General features: G+C 40.8%; 2 long non-coding RNA genes across 3 annotated transcripts in view; one reads left to right on the forward strand and one right to left on the reverse strand.

The window, feature by feature from the left end:
- Positions 1-12,714, reverse strand: part of LOC117767026 — a 29,374-nt gene that overhangs the window by 12,108 nt on the left and 4,552 nt on the right. The window contains exons 2-3 of one of the 2 annotated variants that reach the window (XR_004614813.1): positions 7,632-7,641; positions 1,390-1,400 (exon numbers count right to left, since the gene is read on the reverse strand). This is a non-coding gene — a long non-coding RNA (uncharacterized LOC117767026). Of the gene's footprint in view, positions 1-1,389; positions 1,401-7,631; positions 7,642-8,100; positions 8,109-12,714 lie in introns of those variants that run through there. The other variant, XR_004614812.1, reaches the window with a different exon arrangement.
- LOC117767027 lies at positions 2,867-3,899 on the forward strand. The gene is made up of 3 exons (XR_004614814.1): positions 2,867-3,133; positions 3,483-3,485; positions 3,783-3,899. It is a non-coding gene; the product is annotated as an uncharacterized LOC117767027 (long non-coding RNA).

Raw genomic sequence — 12,714 nt, forward strand, 5'->3', positions numbered from 1 at the left:
AATTCCAGCTCACGCACGGGAGAGCGAGCGGTCGCTCCCGAGCAGCTGCTGCAGCCTCCCAGTCCCAACGATCCAGACAAATGCCACATGTGAGTGAATCGCGGGCTGACCAGCGGAGAAATGCTTGTCCCGTGTGAACAGCCCGGCTGCGTGCTTGGGAACGGCGCTGCGCTGCCTCGCAGCCTCGCTGCCTCCGGTGTAAACCCGGAAGTAACGAGTGTGGGGGGACGGGGGGGGGGTGGGCCAAGACCATGTAGGGAGACTTCCAGTTCCTTGTTACGACACAATACCCAGGAAGCGCAATCGAGTCGCTCAAGCATGACGTTTCTGACTTAGAGGAACTATAACAAAACGCGCGAGTGTTTTTTTCCCCAGACTTTTTGGGTTGGTAGACATGCCAGATACCCACATTAACCTGTAGAAGCACTAACAAAGTGGAATTTGCATGCTATGTCCCCTTTAACTAAATGCACCAATCCATCATCTTATGTCACATGACCACTACTTTAATACTGCTCAAATGTCACAAAACCTTCTGGTCTTAGCTGCACATCATTCCAATAAGGCAAAAACAATTGCAGAATAATGTGATAAAACAACTCTTGACTCTTTGTCTCAGAAAACCGCACATAACGAACAACTGCCGGTTCTGTTCGTGTTCTTCTCAAAATAAACCGACAATCATTACTCAGTGCTATTCTATTTGGAGAGATTTCATTCTTAGACAAAACACGATACTCCGACGCAAATGTTGCCATACACATATCATTAAAAGCACTATCTTTTGGCCTTTTCTTATATCTTTCAACCAAGCGAGTCATCCAAATCTCTTCTGTGGTAAGGTCCTTTGATGATGCCTTCTGTTTAAAAACACTTAAAGGCAAACTCATATTAATTACATTATCCCCTACTGGCACAAATACAACTTTCCTTGAACATTCCTTCAGATGCATATGTGTTAACCTATATAAAGTCTCCTGAGCACACACATCTCTGTTGTGTATATACACACTCCCTAGATTTTTTTTAATGCATCTTTTGCACTAACATTTCCCTCCTTGGCAGCTTCCCTTTGCGCATTTCCGAACAATAGTCCCATCTCTCTTTCTCCTTTAGAAATATACGAAATTATGTACACAACACAAGCATATACGTCACAAACAAATTGGAGGTCAATATTAGCATTCCATAATTTTATCAGTGCTTTGCTGTACTGATTTATCCAAATCGCATTAACCTGCCTTTTCAAAACCACCTGTTTTCCTACCACAACGATTAAATGCAGCTTGAAAAAGTATTTGATTTATACCTAAACGCTCAAACAACTGTTCTACGGTTTCATCATCAGCTTTCCCATCAAAAATAGCCTCCTTAACCTCAGCTAGGATTTTCACTGCAATCTCCTTTATCATCATATCAGACATCCCCTGATTCTTGTGTGCACAAGATTCCAACCTATTTACCTGACATGTACAAGTCTTTTTTCCATCATCTGCATGCTAAGGTATATAAATGTTTTGGCAGATGGCGCCCTAGGAAAACTGAAACAACACTTTTTACACAAGTTGGAATGTCGCTTTCACAGATGTAACAATCTCTAATAATGTCTCATCCTGTGACGGTAATTCACACGTCACATACTTATCAATGAATTCAACTACTTCCTCATCTGTGTTTTTGTCAATGACAGGCACATCCTCTATCCCAGGGGTCGGCAACCCGCGGCTCTGGAGCCGCATGAGGCTCTTCAGCCCCTCTGCAGTGGCTCCCTGTACAGTGTTCTGCATGTCGCGCATATTTTGCGCGAACTGTGAACTTAATGAATCAGTTTTCATATGATGAACGTGAGTGAACGTCACGTTCACGTTCATTTTTTAAATCATCATCGTATCAGGATATCATGAAATACCTGGAGCGGGCGAGTGTTTGTGTGCGTGTGTCTGTGTCTGTGTGCTCCCAGATAGCGCACTCACACACACAGGCCCCGGGGCTCCGCCCCTCCGCCCCCGCTCACTCGCTCCGAGAGATACACACAGTGAGATCAGAGCTCTTTCACGTGAAGCTTCTTAACACTGGAAACAGTGAAATACAGTTTCTCTGGTCACAGCTGCTCAGTGATCAGCGCCGCAGCTTCTTGATCAGAGCAGAAGCTGCAGTTGGTTTGTACGGAGCTTCAGTTTCTGTGTCCTCCTCCAGTCTGACCTGCTCTCACTTTTATACTGACAGTATCTAAAAATAGCTCATATTACATTACACATTGAATAAGAATATTCACACAGGCCAAAGATCTTTTTTGTAATAACAGCACCGAAATGAAGGCAATGCTGCCATCTTGTGGTGACAACTAAATATAACATCTGAAATGCACATTAACTTCAGCCAGTTTAACTAGCAAGCTACACTTCAATAAAATATTTAACAACTCTTAATAAACATACCTGCAATACATGGGACAAACACACAACCACAGTTGTGAATTACTGAAAAGTTGATTGAGTCTGTTCCCGCTTGAACTACAAAGGAGTTCCATATTAGTACACATACATGTCACGTACACTCCGTTGAGTTGATTTTACACATCATATGAAACGTAGCTTACAGTAATTACTTAGTTTTTGTCCGAGCGAACAGAGCGGCAACTTACCCACAGCGTGAGATCGTTTGCTACCAGTGTTGCCAACTCCTCAGTAAGGAAAGTAGCTATTGGCTGTCCTAAGAGCTAGAAGTCGCTAAATGACGTCATCGTATGACAATAATTTGGCAATAATTTGCATAATTGTAATGGACGCTGTAGGAGAGAGGAATAACGTCGTGGGAGACACAAAAGGTGAGTAAAAAACACCCTAGATATGTTTAGAACTACAAATGAGCTTTCTTCTGTTGATTCTTGTTCTTTTTATTTTTTATTTTGCCATTGAAATAGGCCATCACTTCTCAAAATAACTTCATGACTTGAATGCTTTGTCTAGACCCACATTACATAAATCAATTTGGTCCTGTATTGTTAAATGTTAGAATATCAAATTTAATCAAAAGACTTATGTGGGGTGGAATTGCTAGCTCTACGTCCAACCCTCCTCCTTTATCCGGGCTTGGGACCGGCAAAGTGACCCAAAAGAGACACTCTGGCAGAGTTACTTAGGTTTTTTTTGTACGTTTTTATTTTATTAAAGTTTTCTTAAGTTTGGTTTAGTTTACTGTTATAAGGCTTTGCCTTTTGAGTATGTTTTTGAGTTGTCATGTGTTTTCTTATATCACAAAGTTTGGCGTAGAAATCAGCCTTACAATACAGGCAGTATGCCCGTGTATCATCGCCAATAAACGGCTTCAACCAGCCTTTGAATTCAGGGTTTGATTCCCACTCCTTTCTGTATTTTTGAGCGTACAGTTTAGACTGAGACATGATGAGCTAGCTAGCTAGATGATTAGCTTATGTCACAGAGAGGCACACACACAGTGGACGAGGTGAGTAAGTGACTGAGGCTGTGTGAGTCAAATGCAGTGATTTATTTTAGTGTGTCAGTGAAGAAACATTGACGTTTACATCCCGCTCTGTAAGACAGGGCGGGATCAGCGGTGGCTTTGCGCATGCGCAATTCATTTGCAGTGTGGAGGACGCGGAGCGCGGGTCTCCGCTCTGCTCTGACTGCAGTTGGGACTGCTGCGCGAGGCTCCTGTGAGGCTGACCGCCTGTGAGTGCTTTGGGCCGGCGGAGGGGCTCACGGCAGCACCGCTGCTCGTTGAGGACAGCAACTGCAGAACGATACGTGCTTTCACGTCAGAGTCTCCAAAACACCAGAAAAAGTCGCTAGATTTGTCGCTAGTCGCTTTTGACAAAAAAAGTCGCCAAGAGGAGTTGGAAAGTCGCCAGATTTAGCGAGAAAGTCGCCAAGTTGTCAACACTGTTTGCTACTGAGAGATAAGCAAAATGCGGCGCATTTAGTACAACACGAACTTCCGCTGTGGGTTTTCAAAATAAAACCCATACAGTAAAAGTATGGTTGCAGTCCCAAGTTTAAGAGGAATTTAACAATAAACACAAGTGAATTATTTACACTGTTACACCTGCATAGTTCTGTGTTTAATTTATTTCAAAGTAGGCCTACACATGCCAGTGTCTTTTGTTCTCCTCTTCATAAGAGTTTGGTGTTTTCCTTTGTTGTAACAGTTAAAAATAGCAATAAAATGTCAACAGTTTTCTTTATTGTCGTTCTATAATTTCATGAATGCAACTATAGTTTTAATATATACAGTATAACTATATATAAAACTTTATAAGCTGTGTTATCAAATATGTTTTGCGGCTCCAGACAAATTTTATTTGGGGGAAGAGGGGGCAAAATGGCTCTTTTGATAGTAAAGGTTGCCACTGCTCTATCCAAAACAAGCTATGAACATGTGCTGAGCCACGTTGTTGGAATTCCACATGATAGAAAGAGTCTTTTATTTTACCGATTGGATAACATGGAGACATCAAAACCTCCCTCAAAAAACAATGCCACCGAAAATCAAACAGTTTCGCCGCAGTGACAGGATTGCGACGTAAAAGTTCACACCTGTCCGCCTGCTCTAATTCTTTGACCGTTTCTGTTCTACCTTCATGTCTCAAAATACTAGTACGAAGGTTTTTCCATCCTTAAAAATATTCTCTGTCTTACAAACAACATCTAAATACCCAGACACTGTGGGTCCTTGTACATCCTGCTATTCAAAGTTAATATTACACTTGCTGCATAATTTTTTTGCAACTTTTGGGGGTTACCTTTCAATACGATATTGTCATAGTAGACAATGTACCATGCTGCTGCTGATCTGTACTGTTGGGACCTGGTTTTTTGTGAGACAACACTTCGGTATCACATGGTCAGTCAAAAGCCTGAAGCCGCATGTTCCCCCAGGACTCAGTCTCCCAGGGGCCATCAAAAACCAGAGCAAGGAACTCAGTCTCCCAGAGGGCATCAACCAATATAAGGCCTGGTCTCCCCCTCTTCTGTCTCTTCTGCCTCTTCCAACAATCCTTCCACAGGAGGGAAGGCTGTCGAGCCTCTTCTCCAGCTCATATCCTCTTTTTCCATCCAACTCTTCGAGAGGAGCACAAAGGTCCAGCTTCCAGCTCATCTCACCAAGGAAACCTCCTCATACTCCAAGCTCTACCAACCCTCCTAGCAGCGATGCGATGTCCTGCAGGAAAACTTCAACCAGCAACTGAGCTACACAGCTAAACAGAATCACCAAGGCAAGAGCCACAGACTTGCAAAACGACACAAAACTGCGAACTGCACAGCAACTTCCTTTTTCCCCTTTCCACGGACGGGTAATACAACTGGGCTTAATAATTATACTAGGCTAAGCAAGACTGTTTATTCGATTCTGTATGATGTTTATAAGTTTGATTTGTGTTGTGATATTGTGGTTACAAGTTGTTGAGAAAGTTAATGCTAGTTATGCTCTTCAGTCCTTCCTTGCATACATCTAGCAACCTTCTCTAATTTGGCACACACGCATAACTCTTCACCTCATTAGCTCTACAGGTCGTAAACATTCCAATAGGGGGGAGGGTGTTATAGTCAATTGGCCAGCCGCCATTTTGAGAGCATGCTGACTCACACAGACACACACACATGCATACTCACATACCTGTCTTTGTTTAGTAAGTACACCATTAGTAATTTGTGTTTTTATACTTTATTATATTCATAATAAATGTTTTTCTTTCACAAATGTTTTGTCATTAATGTTGCATAAGTGAATTTTGCCAACCTCTACACTGTCAATTGTTAATCAGAGTTCCAAATTTGTAGTTAGTACCTTTATGAGACTTAATCAATAAATTGGCTATCTTTTCCCTTCCTTTGAAGGGTGGTGCCCCGAGGTAACTTTAATCAATTAAAGTTATTATTTAATATTAATAATAAAATATTAATATATAATATTTTATTTTGATAACCAAATTTATTGAATGCACACCATTTTATGGTATCACGTTTAATGCATTATGGCACAACATAAATGGTGCCCCGTGTGAGGCAGAGTACAGTTGGCAAAAATTCATAATTATGCAAAATTTAAAAAAAAAATCCTCTTCCATTTTTGGCTAACATAAATGGTGCCCCACCGCGTGAGGCAGAGTACAGTTGAAAAAAATCATAATTATGCAATATTCATTTGTTTTCATTTTTGGCCAACGCCAGAAATAAGTGGAATTTTGAATTTTCAGTCAAGCCAAAGGTTTGAATTCAATTCCACTAGTCTGCCACAGGAGTAGACATTCAACCATATTTACAAACAGTAATACAAGTGCATTGTGGTGAAATTTAATTTATTCATAAATTAAATGTTTATTAATAATTAATTATTCATAACTACCATTTTAGGTCCTCATAGTGTTACGCTAAAAGATTGCTATCATTGCTAATAACTCCAGTTGAATATTCGTTGTTGAAATTTTAAGAATTTCTTTTAACATTTGAATATCACATATTCAATGTTAACTGGTCAAGCTGTGAATTTTTCTGTAACTGTTAAGTGCTTTTGAATTAAGACATAGCGCGCCATCGGCCCTATGTAACAGAGCTTGTACCTGGCTGTTACTGCCAAGCATTTCAGCCAAAGTTGGATAAGAGAACCTGAGAAAGAGCCACAGCGTGCTTCCAGCCCTGTGAATTTATAGAACCTAACTGTTACTGCCCTGCATATCAGTTAGTGATTAAAAGTTTGGTGAACTGTTTTACCCACCATAGTTTTGGTTAGGCTAGTGTACAATCAAATCCACACTACAAGGTGTCTGCCAGTGCAACACCAAAGCCAACCACACTGCTTTTTGATTTATAAACTTGTAAATCTAATCTTTCAATTTCAGACCCAACAATGGAGAACCCCTGTGTAGAACAATTTGTTTCTTCCATAGCACAGAGCCTGACCCCTGGCTATCCTGAATTCATCAGCAAGTTGAACTTCAGTGAGTGTAATAAAGAAATAGATTCTCTACTTAATGACAGGTGTGATGCACAAACAGCATCAAAGGGTCCATTGTTGAGATCCATGATTTTAAATTTCCACAGGCAAATCAACCTTGCCTGTCAGAGCAAAGCAGCCATGGAACAGGAGGTAAATGCCCTAAGAGCGCAAAATGCTTTTCTTTTCGAGGAGGTTCAAACTGCTAGTAAGAAAGCCCTGCACTATTTAGAAGACCTGCACTCAGCAGAGTCAGATCTCTATTCACACAAGGAGGAATTGTTAAAACTTAGATTAGAAGGCCCGGCCTCACATCAGTTTTTGAACCAATGTGATTCTGGTTATTCCGATTCACACTCCTCCGATAGTGTACGGTTCACTCCCAAGATGGGACAGAATCCCATCCGACCCCAAGTCTTTGGGAATTAAGTCACCTCCTGATCCTCCACTGACAGGAAGAGGAAACCGCTTCCTAACTTCCCATCTCTCTGACTCTGACACTGACATTGATGACATATGTAGTTTACCCTCAAGAACACATTTTGCCTCATATACTTCTCGTCCACTGATGCATGACACATTTTTCCGTGCACAACTCTCCAAAGGGGGGACTTTAACATTTGAAGATGTTTTAGCACCTCCCCCTCAACCAGAGAAACCTGGAGCAGGTGATGCACGTGCCCGGACCTCACAGTGTCCGCGCTTTGATTTGCTTGAGTTTCTAGCTAAAGATATTGAACAATTTGATCCAGACAACTGTGATAACAATATTGATAATTACTTTAGAGAACTAGATCTCAGCTTAAGTGATGTGCCAAATGCAACAGAAAGAGAGAAGGTTAGACTCGTGTTAAAAACCAGCTCTACAGCTGTTCACAAGTTTATTCAGTCACTTCCTTCGAGTGTCACAAGTAACTACACAGAGCTCCGTCAAGCACTAGTCGAGGAATTCTCTTCTACTGCTGACGAGATAACATCCATCGTTACAGCATCCCAAATTAAACATTCACGTCGCGAAAATCCCAAGGATTATTTTTCGACGTTTGAGGCATGTTTATTTTCAGGGAAAGAACGCACCAGGCCTAGAAGAAAATCCCACCTTCAAGTCCTTGTTCTTACGTAACTTACATCCATGTATACGCACACATGTTGTACTGATGACACAGCAAGGAAAACCTTCAATGCAGCAGATCAGGAAGATGACACAGGTGGCTTGGGAAACTGTTATCACTTTCAAGGCTACAGTAGGTGCAACCGAGCCCGTCAAAACAAACAGCACGGTGTCAAATTTATCCGCCGCCTCAAAACGTCACCCTCAAAACAAAATGAAGGGGGGTGACAGAAGGCAGCGTAGGGACACTGAGCGTATCCGCCATGTCCACCCACTTCCCAGAGATAGGCATTCCCACAGTAGAAGCTGTAGGAAACCATACTCTGAAATTCTGGCCCAGACAACTTACCACTACTCAGAAGATGACGACAGCGTCTCTGAGTACAGTTTAAAATATGGTTATGACCGAGCACACAGTGACAGCGCCTCTGAAGTCCTCCTGGACTCTGGCTCCCCAGAGTGTTACAGCCCTGAGCCACGACACAGGCGATCCAGAGCTCGTTTCTCACGGCCATAACCAACACAGTTAACCCCTGTACTGACAGTCAGTATTAAGTTTCTTCCAGTTAATAGGAAAATGTTTTGTTAGCAACAGCAGCAAACTTCAAAACCTAAATTCTGATTGAACTTATATACCACTGCCAACTTTGTAAATATGTTTTGGATCGAACTACTTTCCATTTCATACTAATAAAGTCCATACCACACATGTTAGGGACATTAGCATATTATTACAGAAACAATGATTACAGTCATTTGGGATTTTGAGACTTTGAAAAATTATGAACAACCCTCCGCAGAAAAACCTGCTGAAGATTAAAATTGTTAAGTTCTAACAGATCAGACTGAGTATACATGAGTAGGATCCAAGGAGTGAACAAAACTCTTGGACATTCCAAAAATGACCTTATCATTGTACGTGCCACTCTCTCTACATCTTATCTTACAATTTACAATGTCTAATTGTTCCTTTTTCTCCCTAACCTAGTGAAGAGCACAGGTTATTCATATTGTACTGTCATTGTAATCTGAAGTATTTGTCTAATTTGAATCTTGCTTAGCCAAACTAGATAGTATACACAAATGCCCAGAATCCAAATGAACTGACAATTGACTTTTCCAGCTTTGGACTAAACATGTTCAAGTTTGCCCTCAGGAACCCACGTCAGATGCGATCCTGAGAACGAAGGGGGGATGTTGGGACCTGGTTTTTTGTGAGACAACACTTCGGTATCACATGTTCAGTCAAAAGCCTGAAGCCGCATGTTCCCCCAGGACTCAGTCTCCCAGGGGCCATCAAAAACCAGAGCAAGGAACTCAGTCTCCCAGAGGGCATCAACGTCACACAGAGGTGTGAAAACCCCCCCAGGGACACAGGTTTCAACTCCCATTGGTCACTCTGGACCCCATGACCTGTGAGGTCACCAGGCCAATATAAGGCCTGGTCTCCCCCTCTTCTGCCTCTTCCTACAATCCTTCCACAGGAGGGAAGGCTGTCGAGCCTCTTCTCCAGCTCACATCCTCTTTTTCCATCCAACTCTTCGAGAGGAGCACAAAGGTGCAGCTTCCAGCTCATCTCACCAAGGAAACCTCCTCATACTCCAAGCTCTACCAACCCTCCTAGCAGCGATGCGATGTCCTGCAGGAAAACTTCAACCAGCAACTGAGCTACACAGCTCAACAGAATCACCAAGGCAAGAGCCACAGACTTGCAAAACGACACAAAACTGCGAACTGCACAGCAACTTCCTTTTTCCCCTTTCCACGGACGGGTAATACAACTGGGCTTAATAATTATACTAGGCTAAGCAAGACTGTTTATTCGATTCTGTATGATGTTTATAAGTTTGATTTGTGTTGTGATATTGTGGTTACAAGTTGTTGAGAAAGTTAATGCTAGTTATGCTCTTCAGTCCTTCCTTGCATACATCTAGCAACCTTCTCTAATTTGGCACACACACAGACACACGCATAACTCTTCACCTCATTAGCACTACAGGTCGTAAACATTCCAATAGGTGGGAGGGTGTTATATTCAATTGGCCAGCCACCATTTTGAGAGCACGCTGACTCACACAGACACACACACATGCATACTCACATACCTGTCTTTGTTTAGTAAGTACACCATTAGTAATTTGTGTTTTTATACTTTATTATATTCATAATAAATGTTTTTCTTTCACAAATGTTTTGTCATTAATGTTGCATAAGTGAATTTTGCCAACCTCTACACTGTCAAGAACTCCATATCCTTCAACTTAGCTAACTATCTATATGGTAATTTTGGTTATAGTTATTAATTTAATTTGTTAATCAGAGTTCCAAATTTGTAGTTAGTACCTTTATGAGACTTAATCAATAAATACATCTTTTCCCTTCCTTTGAAGGGTGGTGCCCCGAGGTAACTTTAATCAATTAAAGTTATTATTTAATATTAATAATAAAATATTAATATTTAATATTTTATTTTGATAACCAAATTTATTGAATGCCGAAAGGCACACCATTTTATGGTATCACGTTTAATGCATTATGGCACAACAGTACCATCCTCACTATCCATTGCTTCTTTAACTATACTACTTGAAGATGCAACTACACTCAAACTCTCACCACCAAGAAAAACACTTTTATCTTTACCCTGCTGTCTAACATTATACCCTCTGTAACAAGACATGTCCACTTTGCAATAACCATAACAACTTGGCAGGTGAGGCTGTCAAGCACAAACAACTGTCTCATAATGATTACCTTCACAATTTTCCAAATAAATTCCTGATTTGACAACCGATTATTCCTGCAACTATATTCAAGCCAGCGACCATCGTAGTATGTGTAAATATTTACTCCGAAACAATCTGCTGCTGCTTGAATCTCTATTTCTGTTGCCCAACTACCAACATACCGCATTTTTGAGATACTGAGGTATTCTGACATTGAGGAATACTCGCTTCTCATGATACTGTCATTCCTCGTTATTCCCCAAATTTCTTTCCAACTGCTTGACCACAGAAAGTAATTTTTTTCTGTGATACTGCTGTGTAGCACACACAGCTTGACTGACTGCCCTAAAGAAACGATTTCTATCAACAACTATTTAAAAAATTTCTACATGGAACCCCTAACTCACCAACTTGTAGAGATACTACATCAACCTTCTCTGATTCTATGTTCAACTTTTTGCAAAGACCTTATGCAACCTCACTATATACGGGTTAAAACTGCAATCTTTTATTTATAACATCACTGACAAAAACAACATCTTTATTAACAGCACTATCATCGCTGAATGTCATCTTACGGTGGAAACACAACTTTTCCCCGTAATCCTTTGCTTTGACCTTTTCCTTATCCTACTGGAGCCAACTGTTGGCTTCTGAGATAAACTACAAGCCAACTCATTCCCTGTGGTTTCAAGATTAAGTCTTGGACCCAAGGACAAATGGCCCTCTTCAGTTGAGCCTTCATGACTTACACAAACACCTGCAATTTCAAACAGCTTTTGTGTTTTGGTTCTAACTTTTGAAAATTTACATATGTGATCAAACACATGATCAAGGCAACTAAAGTATACGACAACACTCTGCCCATTCTCATCTACCATCCCATCCACACTGCGTGCATGGGAATCAAACACTGCATAATGTCAATCGTGACCAATGATTGCACATGTACTACTTAATGTCAAAAAGCATGTGCCATTTTTCAGACATCTTTTCTAGTCCAAATTTTAAACTGGTGTGCACACCTGCCTCAATAAGCTCTCCCTCAACCACATCAACATATCCAGCTACATAGTCACCATGTACAAACAAAAAGTTGTGTCCATTAATAACAGACTGTGTGGGCAGATCTGGAACACACAACAGTTTGGACTGACCACTTATCAACATGCCATCCCTCAAATAAGTATACAGCTGGTCAACTAAAACCACAACCTTGTCGAGATTCTTAGACGTCCATGAAAACACGCTGTCAAGTGTATGTTTTGCTAGTCCTACCAAACTCATAGCCATACACTGATGTCCTGCATATTTTAGGTCAGGTCAACTAATGACTCTCCTCTTTATCAGCAGTAGCGCACTGGGATGGGTGGCCCCCAGAGCAGGAAGGCAACGGCTGGCGAGAGAGCCAGCGTGTATATATTTATGTGTGTAGATAAAAGAATAAAAGTAACCATTACGAAAATCATGCCTGTGGTCCTGAGTGTTCCTGACGAGATACCCGTGGCAACAGAGCGGTCTGTTACACAGACATTTATACTTATAATTAAGGGAGACTATTTTTGTTAATTAGAAAGTAAATTCTATCATTTGAAGTGTCTATAACATTTTTTTTTCAAGTGGTGTAAAAGTACAGATGAGTTTTAAAAAAGTGAAGACTGACTGATTGCTTATAAGTTTAATAATAATCTTCTAAATATGGTTAATGAGTCAATATCAAGAATTTATGTAAAAATTAGACATCAATTGATTCATTGATTGTTAATCAGGAAGGTAAGCTATTAGTTTAAAAAGACTGCAAAATACATTCTAAAACTGTTCAGCTCATTGCGAAAGAAACTGAAAACATTAAGTTCATTGTGAGGAATCAGGAGACACAACATTGTGAAACTGATGTATCATTACCCTGTATAAATTAACCCC

This window comes from Hippoglossus hippoglossus, chromosome 8 (assembly GCF_009819705.1).
Source record: "Hippoglossus hippoglossus isolate fHipHip1 chromosome 8, fHipHip1.pri, whole genome shotgun sequence".
Taxonomy (NCBI): Eukaryota; Metazoa; Chordata; class Actinopteri; order Pleuronectiformes; family Pleuronectidae; genus Hippoglossus; species Hippoglossus hippoglossus.